Genomic DNA, 19,407 nt, shown 5'->3' with positions numbered 1-19,407 from the left:
ACTTTAAACCCAAAGAAATACACAGACTAAAAGTCAAGGGATGGAAAAAGATATTTCATACAACTGATAGAGAGAAAAAAGCAGGAATTGTACTACTGTATCAGACAAAATAGACTTCAAAACAAAGAAAGTCACAAGAGACAAATAAGGACATTACATAATGATTAAGGGGTCAATCCAACAAGAAGATATAACCATTATAAATATCTATGCACCCAACACAGGAGCACCTATGTATGTGAAACAAATACTAACAGAATTAAAAGGGGAAATAGAATGCAATGCATTCATTCTAGGAGACTTCAACACTCCACTCACTCTGAAGGACAGATTAACCAGAGAGAAAATAAGTAAGGTCACAGAGGCACTGAACAACAAATTAGAACAGATGGATCTAACAGACATCTACAGAACTCTACACCCAAAAGCAGCAGAATACACATTCTTCTCAAGTGCACATGGAACATTTTCAAGAATAGATCATATACTAGGCCACAAAAAGAGTCTCAGTAAATTCAAAAAGACTGAAATTGTACCAGTTTCTCAGAACACAAAGGTATGAAACTAGAAATAAATTATGCAAAGAAAATGAAAAATCCCACAAACACAAGGATGCTTCACAACATGCTCCTAAATAACCAATGGATCAATGACCAAATAAAAACATAGATCAAACAACATATGGAGACAAATGACAACATAATTCAACACGCAAAAACTGTGGGACTCAACCAAGGCCTTGCTAAGAGGAAAGTATTAAGAGGAAAGTATATTATAATACAGGGCTACCTGAGGAAAGAAGAACAATCCCATATAAGCAGTCTAAAATCACAATTAATGAAACTAGAAAAAGAAGAACAAATGATGCCCAAAGTCAGCAGAAGGAGGGACATAATAAAGATTAGAGCAGAAATAAATAAAATCGAGAAGAATAAAACACTAGAAAGAATCAATGAAAGCAAGAGCTGGTTCTTCAAGAAAATAAACAAAATAGATAAACCCCTAGCCAGACTTTTATAAGGACAAAAAGAGAGTCTACACTCATAAACAGAAGCAGAAATAAGAAAGGAAAAATCACTACTGACATCACTGAAATACAAAGAATTATTAGACAACACTATGAAAAATTATATGCTAACAAACTGAATAGCCTAGAAGAAATGGACAACTTTCTAGAAAAATACAAACTTCCAAGGCTGACAAGGGAAGAAACAGAAAAGCTGAACAGACCAATTACCAGCAACGAAATTGAACTGGTATTCAAAAAACTACCTAAGAAAAAAACCCCTGGACAAGATGGCATCACTGCTGAATTTTATCAAACATTTAGTGAAGACCTAATACCCATCCTCCTTAAAGTTTTCCAAAGAGTAGAAGAAGAGGGAGTACTCCCAAACTCATTCTATGAGGCCAGCATAACTCTAATACCAAAATCAGGCAAAGACACCACAAAAAAAGAAAATTGCAGACCAATATCCCTAATGAACATAGATGCAAAAATACTCAACAAAATATTAGCAAACCAAATTAAAAAATACATCAAAAAGATCATCCATCATAAACAAGTAGGATTTATTCCAAGGATGCAAGGATGGTAAAACATTCAAAAATCCATCAACTTCATCCACCACATCAACAAAAAGTGAGACAAAAACCACATGATTATCTCCATAGATGCTGAAAAAGCACTGGACAAAATTCAACATCCATTCATGAAAAGAACTCTCAACAAAATGGGTAGAGAAGGCAAGTACTTCAACATAATGAAGGCCATATATGACAAACCCACAGCCAACATCATACGTCACAGCAAGAAGCTGAAAGCTATTCCTTTAAGATTGGGAACAAGACAAGGATGCCCACTCTCCCACTTCTATTCATATAGTACTGGAGGTCCTAGCCATGGCAGTCAGAAAACATAAAGAAAAAAAGGCATCCCTATTGGCAAGGAAGAAGTTAAATTGTCCCTATTTGTAGATGACATGATATTGTACATAAAAAACCTAAAGAATCCACTCCAAAACTACTAGATCTAATATCTCAATTCAACAAAGTTACAGGATACAAAATTAATATACAGAAATCTGTGGCATTCCTATATACTAACAAGGAACTAGCAGAGAGAGAAATCAGGAAAACAATTCCATTCACAATTGCATCAAAAAGAATAAAATACCTAGGAATAAACCTAACCAAGGAAATGAAAGACCTATACTCTGAAAACTACAAAACACTCTTAAGAGAAATTAAAGAAGATACCAATAAATGGAATACATCCTATGCTCATGGATAGGAAGAATTAAAATTGTCAAAAGGGCCATCCTGCCTGAAGCAATCTATAGACTCAATGCAATTCCTATCAAAATACCTACAGCATTCTTCAATGAACTAGAGAAAATCATTCTAAAATTCACATGGAACCACAAAAGACCTTGAATAGCCAAAGCAATTCTGAGAAGGAAGAATAAAGCTGAGGGCATTATGTTCCCCAACTTCAAGCTCTACTACAAAGCCACAGTAATCAAGAAAATTTGGTACTGGTGCAAGAACAGATTGATGGACCAATGGAAAAGACTAGAGAGTTCTGATATAAACCCAACCATATATGGTAAATTAATATATGATAAAGGAGCCATAGATATACAATGGGGAAATGACAGCCTCTTCAACAGCTGGTTTTGGCAAACTGGACAGCTACATGCAAGAGAATGAAACTGGATTATTGTTTAACCCCATACACAAAAGTTAACTCGAAGTGGATTAAAGACTTGAATTTAAGTCATGAAACCATAAAACTCTTAGAAGACAACATAGGCAAACATCTTCTGAATATGTAAGCATGAGCAGCTTCTTCCTGAATGCATCTCCTCGAGCAAGGGAAACAAAAGCAAAAATGAACTCATGGGACTACATCAAACTAAAAATTTCTGTATGGCAAAGGACACCATCAACAGAACAAAAAGGCATCCTACAGTATGGGAGAATAGATTTGTAAATGACATATCCGACAAGGGGTTAACATCCAAAATATATAAAGAACTAACAAGCCTCAACACCCAAAAGGCAAATAACCCTATTAAAAAATAGGCAGAGGATATGAACAGACACTTCTCCAAAGAAGAAATTCAGATGGCCAACAGGCACATGAAAAGATGCTCCACATCACTAATCATCAGGGAAATGCAAATTAAAACCACAGTGAGATATCACCTTACACCAGTAAGGATGGCCAGCATCGAAAAGACTAAGAACAACAAATGCTGATGAGGATGTGGAGAAAGGGAAACCCTCCTACACTGCTGGTGGGAATGTAAGCTAGTTCAACCATTGAGGAAAGCAATATGGAGGTTCCTAAATAAACTAAAAATAGAAATACCATTTGACCCTGGAATCCCACTCCTTGGAATTTACCCAAAGAATTCAACTTCACAGATTCAAAAAGACATATGCACCCCTATGTTTATTGCAGCACTTTTTAGAATAGCCAAGATATGGAAGCAACCTAAGTGTCTATCAGTAGATGAATGGATAGAGAAGATGTGGGACATACACACAATGGAATACTATTCCGGCCATTAGAAAGAAACAAATCCTACCATTTGCAACAATGTTGATGTAGCTGGAGGACATTCATTATGCTCAGTGAAATGAGCCAGGTGGAGAAAGACAAATGCCAAATGATTTCCCTCATTTGTGGAGTATAACAATGAAGCAAAACTGAAGGAACAAAATAGCAGCAGACTCACAGACTCCAAAAATGAATTTGTGGTTACCAAAGGGGAGGGATGTAGGAGGGCGGGTGGGGAGGGAGGGAGAAGGGGACTGGGGGTATTATGTTTAGTACACATGGTGTCGGGGATCACGGGGAGAACAGTATAGCACAGAGAAGGCACATAGTACATCTGTGGCATCTTGCTGCAGTGATGGACAGTGACTGCATTGGGGTATGGGTGGGGACTTGATAATATGGGTGAATGTAGTAACCACATTGTTTTTTCATGTGAAACCTTCATAAGAGTGTATATCAATCATACCTTAAGAAAAAAATTTAAAATAAATAAATAAATAATAAAAAGAAAAACAAAAAACTTCCCTTTTCCCTATTTCCCTCTCACCTTTTCTTTGATCTTATTTTCAGCAAAACTCCTTGGGAGAGCCTCTATATTCTATATGCCTTCTTGGTTCTAACAGAATTTACACACCTGTCTTTGGATTATCTCAGAACCAAGAGTATTTTCAACATTTACTTCTTAAGATGCTGTTCCCTTAAATTACTAATTTTCTAAACATTTAAGATCACCCAACTGAATGTGTTCTTAACCCCAACTCCCTCAGGAAATATTTTAAAAGAATACTAGGGTAAAAGATGAAGAGGAATAAGCAGTGTTATTGCTGGAAATTTGATTCCCTGTAGTATATTCATTTGCTTAGGAATTGCTTTTGAGCCTCTATGTGCCTTTTTGAGGGTCTAGTACACAGAGTTGAATGAAGTATCTGTTTTTAAGTATTGTACCATCTAGTGGAGAGGGACAGAAAAATAATAACAAGAAGCAGTCACATAGTGCTAAATGCTATAGTAAAGATAATTCAAGATAATATACTTCAAAAGTTTGAGGGTCTATTTGATTAGGTAATCAGGGAAGACTAAGGAAGTATCTAAGTGAATCCAAACAGCTAGATAGCGAATTTCTTACGAGGGGAAGGTTCTCCAGGAGAGAAGGTTCTTCAAAAGCTGAAAGTGGGACTAAACTTGGTGTCTTCAACTAAGAGAAAGAAGGAGAGCATGACTGTAGCTTGTGAATGAAGCAGAACAGGGTGAGAAATGACAAGAGTGGTCAGTAAAGGCCAAGCCATGCAGGGCCTGAAGGCCAAATGAAGGGTTTGAGTTTTATTCTAAGCAGATTGGGAATTCAGCAGAAAGTCTTAAGCAGGTAAAGGATATGGTCTGATTTTTTTTCTTTTTGAAAAGGAAATTGTCCTGGCTTCTGCATGGAGATTGGACAGCAAAGGGAAAGGGATAAGAAGAAATTTCAGTAAGTGGAGTCTGTCCAGCCACCTCAAAATACACCATGAAAGTATATTTTTTCTGTACCTAAGGTGTCCCTAGTGTGCCTTATGAGAGACTTGAGTCTAGATGTAAGTAATTTTAACTTATTTTGCTTTGGTCTAAAATATTAAAAGCTCATTTTGAAAAACAAATTGGGTTTTCTTATAATGAACATAATAATGTAACATTTTTATTTCTGGAAAGAGAGGAAAGGATATAATTGTTCCTTAATTTTGTACATTAGCTTCCTCACGTGCTTAAATCACCATTATTGCTACTGGCCTTATGTCACAGACTTAAAGTTGCCACTGGATAAATGGCACTGTGTGTACTTAGCTCTACAAAAATCCAATTTAATTTCATCACATATTCTGGGCACCCTGGAAAGTTCTGAGGATACTGATGTAAATAGAGCTTAGTCTCTGCTCACACAAAGTTCAGAATCCAGTCATGGAGACAAGATTATAAACCAATAACTGGAATAGAATATATTTTGTGGGAAACAAAATGAGGAAATAAATAGTTATGCATTTAATGGGGTGGGGTAGAATGATTGGGGAGAATTACTGAGAAAACAGTATATTGGAGCTCAGCAAACAAGGGTGAAGGGAGCAGAATACTCACCTGAGGAAATCACAAAGCAAATCATGGACTTTGAAAGTGTGTTAGGGAAACAGCAAATCTTACTGTAGGCTCGGACTCAGGAGCATGCTTCATTATGCAAAGGAAATTTATTGAACTGTTGAAAATGTAGCAAATGTAAGTTCACAGTGAAATAAGCTTTCACAGTGTCTAAGATAGGAAATTGTTTCCTTTCTTCACCTTAGATAGTTCATACATAATTAGTCTAAAAAGTGAATTTAGTAAGTTCTAAGAGAAACATTTTTAAACTACATTATTTTATTTCTTGTCATGTAAGGAGTAAACTTCACATTAATCTCCCCTGTGATGTATTTTCTTTTAAGCTTATTATATTGCATTTTGGATTTAGCGTTGAATGTGACATCTTTCTTGTTTTATATTTTGGTTTTTTTCAAAGCCAAAAATAAGTTTAGGGCTGATCTGGGTTATCCGGAATGCTGATGTTAATTGTAACTCTCTTCTGTTTGAATTTGCGTCCATAAAAACCATTTATAGTTTATTGCCTCAGCAAGCTTTGTCACAGGAAGAATTAATTTCTTTGAAAGGTTATGGTTTGAAAGATTCAAAATGATTGCTGCCTTTCCTATTTTAGTATAATCATTATATATATTTGTGTGTGTGTATGCCAAAAATATATTTGGTAAATTATGGGATTTACAGTTTTGGTCAGCCACTGAAGGATATTCTGGTACTGAGATTACTTAAATTTTCTGATCTTGCCAAAGTCATTAAGAGCATTTTATGAAATTACTATTAACCCAGAATGAACCTAAATTTGTTCTCTTTCAAAATTTTAAAATGCATATATAATGTCACGGAGCTATGAATCTGTGCAATGTAAATCATTCCTTAAAAGCTTTATCAGTTTTGCTATAAAGAGAATCCAAGGAAAGAAGCACCACATACTCATCAGGTTCACAGGGTTCTCACTTACATGTAGCTCCCTCTAAGGGCCAGATTAGTTACTGCATCACAGCCTACCCAATACTGGAAAGGGATATCTGTGTGCTCAGCTCTGCGAGAAGCACTTTACATGCACCTGCATTATCCTCACAGCAACACGAGGTATGTAGGTTCTTTAACTCTCCTCATAAGGAGATAAAAACACTGAGGTGCAAGCAAATGACCTTATCTCATACAGCTAGGACTTACTGACATCAAGATTTAGACCAAAGGCTCTACAACTCTTAACCTCTCTAACAATGTACTTTTAGCCATGATATCAATATCAAGGTGAATGATTTCAGAGCACACAAACCAGTAGCATAAGAATCAAGAGTAAATAAAGCATGTTCTTTGTTCAGAAATATACAGCCTAATGGATGCAAAGGTTTCTGGGAGAAATGTTAATGATCATACATTTTATGTGCCAGGTACTTTCCAGGCATTTTAACTTACATTACTTATTTAGACCTTGAAATAACACTGTAAGTATTATTACCCTATTATTAAATAAGAAACCTGAAGATATAGAGTAAATTGTCCATGGTTACAGAGTGAATAATGGAAAAATTTGGAATTCAAATCAAACTCCCAGTTACTCCAAACCCATGCTCTTTCCACTACAAATTGGGCAAACTTTTGGTAGTAAAGCTTTGTTCAGTGTTCACTCTTTTCAAACCTGTCCCCAAATTGTTCACTATATTAAGCCATTTTAGAATGACATACAGGTCACTTATATAATAAGGAAAACCCAAGGATATTTCCTTATAAAAACCCATCTGTGAAAGGCAGAATAATAACATACACCCCCCCCACCAAAGATGTCCTAATCTCTAGACCCTGTGAATATTTTACCTTACAGAGAAAAAGGGAGTTTTCAGGTATGATTAAGTTAAGGACCTTAAAATGCAGAGATTACCTTGGATTATCCAGGTGGGCCTGGATATATAATCAGAATGGTTTACCATAACTCAAAATTAATCATATATCTAAATGTAAAATATAAAACTATAAAACAGCTAAAATAATACATACAATAAAACATATTTGACCCTTGGTTAGGTAAAGAGTTCTTAGATTCAACGCCAAAAGTATGATCCATAAGAACAAACTGTTACAAACTATGCATTGAAAAATTCCAAAATAAATATGCTGGGTGAAAGATGTCAGGCAAAAAACAGTTCAGACTATCTGCTTCCTTTTGTATAAAATGATAGGAAATGAAATGATATGGTAATAGAAAGTAGATCAATAAATGATCAATAGATGCTTGGGGATGGGAGGAGGTAAGGCATGGTGAGGAGGAAAAATTACAATGGGTCATTAAAAATTTTTTGTAATGATAGATATGTTTAGTATTTTAATCACATTGATTATTTCACAGATACATATAAATGGTATAACTTCAAATATGTGAAATTTATTGTATGGCAATTAAGCCTCATATAGCTGTAGGAAAATCAACTGATGTAATTCATTATCTTAGGAGAATTAAAGAGAATAATAAATTATCATTTCAATAGCTATACAAAGAGCATTTGACAAAATCCAACATCCATTCATGATAAAAGCTCTCAGCAAACTTGGAATAGTAGGAAACCTTTTGAAAAGATAAAAATGCATCAAAAAAGAAAAACCCCCACAGCAAACATCACATTTAACAGTGAAATTAAGTGAGGATGCCTTATATTACTATTTCTATTCAGCATTGAACTAGAATGTAACCCATGCAATAAGGCAAGAAAAAGAAAAGATATAAAGATCAGAAGGAATTGATAAGCTGTTTTTATTCACAGATGACATGACTGGGAATGCTGAAAATTCTATGGAGTAGACAAAAGAAACTTCCTAGAAATAATAAATGAATTTAGCAAGGAGGAACTCTAGTACAAGAGTTTTGGATTTTTAAATTTCTTTCCTAGAACATGTTTACTTTGATAGGTAGAATTATTATTCTGTATTCAGTGCCTCTTCCTCAGTTCCATGGGAGAAATATACTTTCTTGCTGTTTTGGTGTTGGATCTGGCCACATGATTTGTTTTGGTTAATGAAACATTGGCATTGCACATTATGGCATTTCACAGTAAGGTCAATATTGTGGGGACAGGGGTGTAAAGATGGAATACTGAACAAAGATGAGCATTTCACATAGCAAGAGCTTGAAATGCATATATGCAGTTAGACTTTTTATCTTGAGCTCCTGCCATTGCCATGAGAGAAGCATGCCCAGTTTAGCACACTACTCCCAGACAGAAAATGATACTTGCAGAAGAGCTGCCTCCAAGCTGTCCCAGTCAGACCCAGCCTATTTCAGACAATCCCAAGTCAAATCCCAGTTACATAACTAAATACATACATTGTCACTGAGATTCTGTGATTGCTAGTTATGCAGCAATAGCTAATTAATAGGTATTTTCCAGATTATCTGTCCAGCTAAATGTTACAGAATTTTAGTTTTATCCAGAAAATTAAAAGTGAGCATTTTCCTATTTTCAGGCAAAGAGATAAGTGCATATTGTACAATAAAGAATAAAACTGGAATAATAGAATATATAGTCAAAAGATTTTCAGTAAGTGTGCCAAGAATAGTCAATGAGGGAAGAATAGTCTTCAAAAAATTGTGCTAGGACAACTGGTTGAAAGTGAATGCTTACCTCATACCATATACAAAAATGGATTCAAAATGGATCAATGATCTAAATAAAAGAGCCAAATATAAAACTCTTAGAAAAAAATATAGAAGTAAATCTTCATGACCTTGGATTCAAAAATCAATTCTAGATACCAAAATCATGAGCAACAAAAGAAAAAAAATGGGCAATTTGGTCTTCATAAAAATGAAAAACTTCTGTGTTTCAAAAGATACCATTAAGAATGTGAAAGGACAAAGCACAGAATGGGAGAAAATATTTGCAAGTCATATATCTGTTAAAAGATTTTTATCTAGAATATACAAGGAACTCTTACAACTCAATTTTAAAAAGACAAACAACCCAATTAAAAAATGGGCAAAGATCTGAATAGACATTTCTCCAAGGAAGATACATAAATGGCCAATAAGCACATGAAAAGATACTCACATCATTAGTCACCAAAACTACAATAATATAATACTTCAAACCACATAGGACTGCCAGAATCAAAACCCCAGAAAATAACAAGCATTGGTGAGTAGGTGGAAAAATTAAGATCCTGATACACTGCTACTGGGAATGCAAAATGGTACAGCTGCTTTGGAAAACAGTCCAGTAATTCTCCAAACAATCAAACATAGAGATACCACATGAACCAGCAGTTCCACTCCTAGAGAAATTAAAACACATGTCCACACAAACACTTCTACTTGAATGTTTATAGCAGCATTCAAAACAACGAAAAAGTGGAAACAACTCAAATGTCCATAAATAGATAATGGATAATCAAAATGTAATATATCCACACAATAAACTATTATTTGGCCATAAAAGGGAATGAAGTACTGATACATGTTATAACATGTATGAATCTTGAAGACACCTTATTAAGAGAAAGAAGTCAGTTACAAGAGACCATCTACTATATGATTCCATTCATATGACAGTACAGAACAGAGGCTGTTATTGAGACAAAAAGTAAATTAGTGCTTGCTAAAGACTGGGGGTAGGAGGGTTGGGGAAATAGGGGAGTGGTAGCTAAATGGTATAGGGGTTTTTTTTCAGGTGATAAAAATGTTCTAAAGTGACAATGGATACACAATTCTGTGAATATACTAAAAGCCACTGAATGGTACACTTTAAAAGGTGAATTTCATTTTCCTGAATTCATATTCTCGCCCAAGGGAAACAAAATAAAAAATGAACAAATGGTACTACATCAAGCTAAAAACTTTCTGTACAGCAAAGGACACCATCATGAGAACAAAAAGGCTTCCTACAGTATGGGAGAATATATTTGTAAATGACATATCTGACAAGGGGTTAACATCCAAAATATATAAAGAATTCACATGCCTCTACACCCAAAAAGCAAATAACCCTATTAAAAAATGGGCAGAGGATATGAACAGACACTTCTCCAAAGAAGAAATTCAGATGACCAATAGGTACATGTAAAGATGCTCCACATCACTAATCATCAAGGAAATGCAAATTAAAACCACAATGAATTATCACCTCACATCAGTAAGGATGGCCAGCATCGAAAAGACTAAGAACAACAAATGCTGGCAAGGATGCGGAGAAAGGGGAACCATCTTACACTGCTGGTGGGAATGTAAGCTAGTTCAACCATTGTGGAAAGTGATATAGAGGTTCCTCAAAAAACTAAAACTAGAAATACCATTTGACCCAAGAATTCCACTCCTAGGAACTTACCCTAAGAATGCAGGAGCCCAGTTTGAAAAAGACATATGCACCCCTATGTTTATTGTAGCACTATTTACAATAGCCATGATATGGAAGCAACCTAAGTGTCTATCAGTAGATGAATGGATAAAGAAGAGGTGGTACATATACACAATGGAATACTATTCAGCCATAAGAAGAAAACAAATCCTACCATTTGCAACAACATGGATGGAGCTAGAAGGCATTATGCTCAGTGAAATAGGTCAGGCAGAGAAAGACAAATACAAAATGATTTTCCTCATTTGTGAAGTAAAGCAACAACGCAAAACTGAAGGAACAAAATCGCAGCAGACTCACAGACTCCAAGAAGGGACTGGTGGTTACCGAAGGGGAGGGGTGGGGGAGGGCGGGTCGGGAGGGAGGGAGAAGGGGATTGTGGGGTATCATGATTGGTGCACATGGTGTGTGTGGGGTCACGGGGAAGACTGTATAGCTCAGAGAAGACAAATAGGGACACTGTGGCATCTTACTACACTGATGGACAGTGACTACAATGGGGTATGGGGGGGACTGGATAATAGGAGTGAATGTAATAACCACATTGTTTTTCTTGTGAAACCTTCATAAGAGTGTATATCAATGATACCTTAATAAAAACAGGTGAATTTTATCTCATTCAAACCATTTTTAAAAGAAGGACAATAGAAATTATTATTGTCATGATTAGGAAATTTTCCTAATGATTTTCCTGTGTAAGAAAATCATTACAAAGAATTTGGGATTTTGAAGAGTTGAAACAGAAGAATTTGACAGATAAGAGGCTAGAAAGTAAAGATTATTTAACTGGTAGAGGAAGTGTTCTGGACATGTCTCAAAGGCAAAGAAACTTTAAGTGTTTGTGGAGTGAAGAAAGGAAAAGACACAAAAAGCAATTATCTGGCAATTCTACACAATATAGAAATTTCAGTTAAAAACTATAATGAAAATAGTAAGTCCATGTCAGGACTCTAAATAATATAACCTTGCTAATAAAGATGCATTGACAAAAATTATGAAAAAATGAAAGTATCAAGGATTTGTAGGAGAGCTTATTGCCCAATTTTCCATAATTATCATAATTAGATAATATCTCAGTTGGTTAATCAAACAGTTAAAATCTGTTGTTTAATACTGGAAAGGTAACCAAGAGTACTAAAATTGTAAAACCAAGAAATGGGGCATAAAGTAGGGTAGAGAAAGTACACCAAATTCCTCATCATTATGGTAAAGTATTGTCTAACCACAATATATCAAGAAGTATAAGAATACTTAAAGTTCCAGTAGTTCGATTAAAAACAAATTTTTGTAATTTAAAGGTTAAATTTCTGGGGAGTGCAACTGAGACTGAAGGGAAAGAAAGGAAAGACCTTTCCTTCTCTACTGTTTGAACTTGTTTTCATTTTAACTCTTTATACAAAAACTATAATTAGTGCTATGCCCCCTCTAACTTCAGATTTCCAGTGCTGGCACATAGTTGTCATCCAAAATGAAAAAAAAAAATTCTTAACTGAACCTAATTGTTCAGATGAAACTGTCAGGTTGCTATTTTATACACTGAGATGTTGTGGTGAACAAGACAGATTTGTTTTCATGGAACATCTTAACTTTGGTGGAATTTATATTCTGTGTGGAGGGAAAATAAACAGATAGACAATATAATTTCAAACAGCTATCACTGCTATGAAGACAATAAAACAATTTAATGTGATAGAGTGACTAGAGCAGAGAAGACTAGTTGAGGTTGAGGGAGGGGAAACCAGGAAAGACCTCTCTAAGGAGAAAACCAGAGCAAGAAGATAGCTTCTGAGGCAGAACATACCAGATATATGGAAGAGCATTTCCAAAATCTCTTAAGAATGGAAAGTGCTTAGGGAATCCAAGCACAGAAAGTTGGCCAATATCACTCAAAGAAATTTGTTGTAATTACTAATTTTTAGCAAAATGCTATACTAGTGTGTCCCAGGTATGATTTGATAAGATTTTGGTGAGGAAGATTACCTTTCCTGACAGAAAGAGCAAAATAGGATTTGAGGTGCATGCTAGTCTCATTAGCAACACAAATACTGTAAGTTTCTTGGATACAGGCACTGGGGACTCTGCCTGATTTATGCACCATCATATCTCCACTACCTGGCATCCAATCTCCACCACCAGCACCCAATTAATGTTGATTATATTGATAATGATTGATTAGGGTGCTTGAAAATCATCTCTCAAGTGGACATTTTAATTTTATATCATAATTTTGGGCTGCATGCTACATTTTACCTATTCAAGAACACTGTATTGGATTTTTATACCACAGATACTGTGCTAAGCACTAGAGATACAAAGACAAGAGTCTATCCTACTGCAGAGTCTGTAGTCTACCTGACCTATCAGAGTTTATATCATAATTGTAGCTTAGAAACATTTGTACAATGACTACACGTACAATTAAACCAACTATTCATGAAGTATAAGAAGTTATACTGTTATGAGAAAGGCATTTTAATGAGTTACAAAAAGAAGGATTCTCACAACAGATATAATACCTGTCTCCTTTCCAATTCAAGATTGAATTTTGGCCATTCTTTAAAATTTCCCACTGTACTGCACACTCAACAGTTCTCATTTCTATGCTCAAAAAACAATATTCATTTCCAACTGTAGTTGGGCTAACAGCTGGAAAAGCTAGGACAATGGTCTTTTTTTTCTTAATCAAAGTCAATGTGGAATGTGATGATTTCATTTTAAAATAAGTCTGGATACCAATAAATGTTTTTCTTAAAATTTTGCTGTAGCTGGTCTGACCACCTTCATGGGGTAATTTTGAAATTCACTTTAATACTTGTTTATTTGTAGAGTCAGAGTTATACAAAATTTTATTCACTGATAATTAAGGCTTCAAAGAGGTTGTGTATATGAACAACATTTCAAGATGGTGACATAAGTAGGATGATAACAAAATGTTGAAATCTCAAGTAATAGACATCTGTGCCCATGATGCTGTTCATTATAAAGCATGTCTTTAGCTATCGTAATCAATGGAAGACAATATAACCTCCACCAAACGGGCCCGTTTTTTTACAGGTGTAGGCAAAGTGGTATGATCTGTCTAGACGAAATACTTGCAATATGGATAAAAAGTCATAAAAATGTAAATGTCTTTGATCTAGAAAATCTTTTACAACTATATCTTAAATGCTTCTCAAACATACCCATCAAAGAAACTTTGATGATGCAAGTAAATGTGATTTCCTCCCAGTCCCACACATCCTTCCACTAACCCTCCACTGCTAGCTTCCCTGCTCTCAAAAGTGGCCTGCTGACAGCTTGAATTTCTTTGAGATTCCAGTTTTATATTTAAATGTGTGCATATTTTAGGTTCTACTCCACTACAAAACTATATATATTAAACATAAAACAAATAAGTTTATTCTATAACTTCCTGTGAAATTAGGACACCTGGGAGAATGTAGCCTCTATTTGATTGGAACCAGAGCAAGAATACATTAGGCAAGTGCACAAAGATGTGTCAACAAGCATAGAAATGCCAGTGTTCTTAAACCTGGGATAAATTCTTAACAATGCAGATCTACCAATTTAGAAGCCTGGTCCAATAAATTATCATATTGTGGAATACTATACCTTTATTAAAAACTGTAATGAGGATATATTTTAATTAAAAAAATAGGTAGATGATCATGACATTGTACCTAGATAAAAAAATTTAAAAAAAAATTTTAAGTGCTGGTCCCCTTTTTAAAATGTATGAATTTAAAATATAAAATGTCTGTGTGTGTCTGTATATCTCCCCAATTTAAAATAAAATACATATTTATTGAAACACATTTTTTAAATGTCTTATTATATTTTAAAATTTAAAAAATATGTTTCAATAAATATACTTTTAAAATGTTTAAATAAATATAAAAATATATATTGATTAAGTATTATCCCATATCCCCATTAGACTGTTTCAGTAGAAACCATATCAAGAGAATCCGAGTAAAAAACATTTTAAAGTAACGTTATTTTAACATGTTAGAGGACAAATTTAAGGTTACCTATAAACTAATATATAATCAAAATTTACATTAATAATTTATGCAATTTTTATTGCGACATTTTGCATATATGATTAAGAGGATATAAATATTTACACAAAATGTTATCAATAGCTATCTTTCTAGCATGCAATAATGGGCACATTTTATTCATTCTACTTTTGTTTATTTTCTCATTATCTCTAAAAAGAATCCAAACTACATGAATATAAATTACATGTGCAAATAAGAATGGAAAATGAACTATTTTTATATTGATACCATTACCGAATGTTGAATTACCTCAATGTTATTTTAAAAGTCCATAAGAATATAGAGCAACAACATCAAGATACACATACAAGCATTTCTGCTTCACAGAGCACCCCCACATGATCAAGAACTTGATCCCACCCAAATTTCTCTCTTCCTGCTAGTGTTGTAGAAATACTAATGATGTATCATAGGTGTTTCGTTTCTAGCAGGTGTTATCACTGATTAGCTCTCTGAACTTAGCAGTTGAGGAAGTCTACCATTTTCCTAGGGAACACTAGTCACTTGCTGGTTTTCTTGCCATTGTAAACAATGACCTTCAGATATTTTAAATCATGTGCACTGTAAATAACAGAATCTGAGCACACTCCAGTGTATTTTTATTTAAGTTTATCCATATGTTGTACCAATACACTGTACTAATAAACTGCATATTATTTTCAAACGTATCCCTCTTTCATCTACTCACAGTACAGCAGCCAGAGGGTTTCTTTTAAAGTATTAAGTCAGATCATATCACTAGAACTTCCTTATCTCACTTAGAACAAAGCCAAAGTCTTTAAAATGGTCCTGCAGGCCTTGATACAATCTGTTCTCCACCAGGCATTCATACAATCTTGGTGCCCCTCACTCATTCCATTAAAGGCACACTGGTCTCCTTGCTGTTCAGTGAGCAGACAAGGCATATTTCTGACACAAGACCTGGTGTGGGATTGTCAAAGCTAGAAGCATGGTGAAAAGAGCATTCACACAGGGAGTCAAGGAGCGGGGAATCAGAGCACAATCAGGAGGAGGACGGGGTCCACAAAGAGGGGCAGCCTGCCATGTTGCGCCAGTGGTCGAGCGGCATGGGGAGGGCTCCACTCGATGGAGTCATCAGCCTGCTGCTGGAAGTCAGAGCCTCCACGTGGGTAGGTGGCTTCATACTAGGAATTGAACCTGAAGGAGAATGAGGTGAGCATCCTTGCAGGGTCAGAGTATGTCAGAGCCCAGGAAGGCAGAGGGTGGGAATATGTGCAGGATGGGATAACAATGGAGATGGGAGAATTTTTGCATCTGCAGATTTATCAAGTAAGTACATAAAGGATATTTTGAACCAGTTTTCTCACTATTGGGGGAGGGAAGTACATATATAGGAAGAGAGAAAACTAGAATGTGTACATGCATGTACACTCACACAGATGAACATATTTATGTCTCTCTCTCTCTCTCTCTCTCTCTATATATATATATATATAAAATCACAAATTCACACTGTCACCTCAAATTCTAATCTAATAGCATAAGGCTCATTTCCACATACACACACACACACACACACACACACACACACACACACACACACGTGTACACTGCTAACTCTGTCCACTATGAGGGCTGAAACAATAACATCCCAGTATTATATATATATTTTCTATTTTCTTATTTATTTATATTTTGATATTTTTTACTAAAGTGTAGTTGATATACAATAGTATATTGGTTTCAAGCATACAATGTAGTGATTCAATAGTTATCCTCATTGTTCAATACTCACCCCAAATTAGTATAGTTACCATTTGTCAACATAGAAAGGTTACTGAACTACTGACTATATTCTCTCTATGCTGTGCTTTCATCCCTGTGACTAATTTATATTATGATTAAAACTTTGTTCCTTTTTATCCCCTTCACCTGTTTCACTCATGCACCCCAGTCCCTCTCCCATGATAACCACTGGTCACTCCTCAGTGTCTGAGAGTCTACTGCTGTTTTAGTCCTTCTCTTTTGTTTTGTTTTTAGATTCCACATATAAGTGAAATCATACAGTATTTGTCTTTCTCTGGCTTACTTCGCTGAGCATAATGCCCTCTAGATCAACTCATGTTGTTGAAATGGTAGGATTTCTTTCTCTTTCAGGCTGAGTAATATTCCATCATGCACTTTAACCACCTTTTCTTTACCCACTCACTTATTGATGGACACTTAGGTTGCTTCTATAACTTGGCTACTATAAATAATGTGGCAATAAACATAGGGGTGCATATATCTTTGCAAATCAGGAATTTTGTTTTCTTTGGGTAAATTCCTAGAAGTGGAAATACTGGGTTGAATAGTATTTTTCAGTTTTTTTTCATTAAGGTATCATTGATATACACTCTTATAAAGGTTTCACAAGAAAAACAATATTATTACATTCACCCTTATTATCCAGTCCCCTCCATACCCCATTGCAGTCACTGTCCATCAGTGTAGTAAGATGCCACAGAGTCCCTATTTGTCTTCTCTGAGCTATACTGTCTTCCCTGTGACCCCCCACACACCATGTGCACCAATCATGATACCCCACAATCTCCTTCTCCCTCCCTCCCAACCCACCCTCCCCCACCCCTCCCCTTCAGTAACCACTAGTCCCTTCTTGAGTCTGTGAGTCTGCTGCTATTTTGTTCCTTCAGTTTTGATTTGTTGTTTTACTCCACAAATGAGGGAAATCATTTGTCTTTTCCTGCCTGGCTTATTTCACAGAGCATAATATCCTCTAGCTCCATCCATGTTGTTGCAAATGGTAGTATTTGTTTCTTTCTTATGGCTGAATAGTATTCCATTGTGTATATGCACCACTTCTTCCTTATCCATTCATCTACTGATGGACACTTAGGTTGCTTCCATATCTTGGCTATTGTAAATAGTGCTGCGATAAACATAAGGGTGCATATGTCTTTTTGAATCTAAGAAGTTGTTTTCTTTGGGTAAATTCCTAGGAGTGGAATTCCCGGGTCAAATGGTATTTCTATTTTGTTTTTTAAGGAACCTCCATATTGCTTTTTCCAAAACTGAACTAGTTTACATTCCCACCAGCAGTGTTGGAGGGTTCCCCTTTCTCCGCACCCTCGCCAGCACTTGTTGTAAGTAGTCTTTTCTATGTTGGCCATCCTAACTGGTGTGAGGTGATATCTCATTGTGGCTTTAATTTTCCTTTCCCTGATAATTAGCAATATGGATCATCTTTTCATGTGCCTGTTGGCCACCTGAATTTCTTCACTGAAGAAGTGTCTGTTCATATCCTCTGCCCATTTTTAATAGGGTTATTTGCTTTTTGGATGTAGAGGCATGTGAGTTCTTTATATATTTTGGATGTTAACCCCTTGTCAGATATGTCATTTACAAATCTATTCTCCCATGCTGTAGAAAGCCTTTTTGTTCTTCTGATGGCATCCTTTGCTGTACAGAAAGTTTTTAGCTTGATGTGGTCCCATTTGTTCATTTTTTATTTTCTTTCCCTTGCCAGATGAGATGTGTTCAGGAAAAAGTTGCTCATGTTTATATTCAAGAGATTTTTGCCTATGTTTACTTCCAGGAGTTTTATGGTTTCATGATTTACATTCAGGTTTTAATCCATTGTGAGTTTACTTTTGTGTATGGAATTAGACAATAATCCAGTTTCATTCTCTTTCATGTAGCTGTATAGTTTTGCCAACACCAGTTGTTGAAGAGGTGGTCATTTCCTCATTGTATATCCATAGCTCATTTAACACGGATATCGTGGACCATATATGGATGGCTTAATATCTAGGCTCTCTAGTCTGTTCCATTGGTCTATGGGTCTGTTCTTGTACCAGTACCAAATTGTCTTGATTACAATGGTTTTGTATTACAGCTTGAAGTCGGGGCACATAATACCCCCTGCTTTATTCTTCCTTCTCAGGATTGCTTTGGCTGTTCAGGGTCTTTTGTGGTTCCAAATGAATTTTAGAACTATTTGCTCTACTTTGTTGAAGAATGATGTTGATATTTTGATAGGGATTCCACTTAATCTGTTCCTTTATGCAGGATTGCTTTACGCAGGATGGCCATTTTGACAATATTAATTCTTCCTATCCACAAGCGTGGATGTGTTTACATTTATTTTGTGGATGTGTTTACATTTATTGGTCTCTTCTTTAATTTCTCTCATGAGTGTCTTGTAGTTTTCAGAGTATAGGTCTTTCACTTCCTTCATTAGGTTTATTCCTGGTATTTTATTCTTTTTGATGCAATTGTGAATGGAATTGTTTTCCTGATTTCTCTTTCTGCTACTTCATTGTTAGTGTATAGGAATGCAACAGATTGTTGTGTATTAACTTTGTATCCT

The sequence above is a fragment of the Manis javanica genome, chromosome 2 (assembly GCF_040802235.1).
Source record: "Manis javanica isolate MJ-LG chromosome 2, MJ_LKY, whole genome shotgun sequence".
NCBI classification, from domain to species: Eukaryota; Metazoa; Chordata; class Mammalia; order Pholidota; family Manidae; genus Manis; species Manis javanica.
Note: the sequence above shows the minus strand (reverse complement) of the source record.